The 923-nt window shown below is 34.2% G+C and overlaps 1 non-coding gene across 1 annotated transcript; it reads right to left on the reverse strand.

The window, feature by feature from the left end:
- Positions 1-267: 267 nt before the first annotated feature.
- LOC111767168 (U6 spliceosomal RNA) lies at positions 268-377 on the reverse strand. The gene has a single exon (XR_002799059.1). It is a non-coding gene; the product is annotated as a U6 spliceosomal RNA (small nuclear RNA).
- Positions 378-923: the final 546 nt, after the last annotated feature.

Genomic DNA, 923 nt, shown 5'->3' on the forward strand with positions numbered 1-923 from the left:
CGAACATATCAAATTAGGTAACCCTTAAAAATCAAGATGATGCTGATAAACAGCATAATAAGGACCAAACAGGAAGGATTCACTGGCATATCATCTCTGTAGAGAAAATTAGAAGGCTGTCATATGTATTATTGGATGGTGTTTGGATAAACAAGCACAGTGACCCCAACTAAGGTGTTCAGGTCAAAACCAAAGATCTGGTAACAGAAGAAAGGAGTGATTCAGGCAGCATGTTGGTGGTATGTGCCATAAGTAGACACTGCACATAAAAATGTGGAATGCTTGCTTCACAAATTCGTGTCTCATCCTTGTGAGGGGCCATTCTAATCAGCTTTGTATCCTTCAAATTTTAATATATGTGCTGCCTAAGTAAGCACTTTCTATGTATTTTTTATTCTCAATTTTATTTGTTTCTTCTCTAATCTTTGCTATTTCTTTCATTTTGATTGCTTGGGCTTAGTTTGCTGTTCTTTTTCTAGATCCTTCAGGTATGCAGTTAGTTCTTTGATTTTAGCTCTTTCTTCTTTTTAAAGAAGCATTTAGGGCTATAAATTTTCCTTACAGTACTGACTTCCCTGCATCCCATAAGTTTTAATATGTTGTGTTCTCTTTTTCATTCACCTCAAGATATTTACTGATTTCCTGTTCACTGATCATTTAAGAGTGCATTTTTTAATACCATATATTTGTGAATTTTTCCAGTTATGTGCCTATTATTGATTTCCAACTTTATTCCATTATGGTAAGGGAAGATGCTTTGTATAATTTCAATTTTTAAAAATTTATTGAGACATGTTTTGTTACCCATCATGTGGTCTATCCTGGAGAATGATGCATGTGTACTTGAGAATAATGTGGTTCCTGCTATTTTGAGGTACAATGTTCTGTATATGTTTGCTAGGCCTAGTTCACGTATCATATTT

This window comes from Dasypus novemcinctus, chromosome 1 (genome assembly GCF_030445035.2).
Source record: "Dasypus novemcinctus isolate mDasNov1 chromosome 1, mDasNov1.1.hap2, whole genome shotgun sequence".
NCBI classification, from domain to species: Eukaryota; Metazoa; Chordata; class Mammalia; order Cingulata; family Dasypodidae; genus Dasypus; species Dasypus novemcinctus.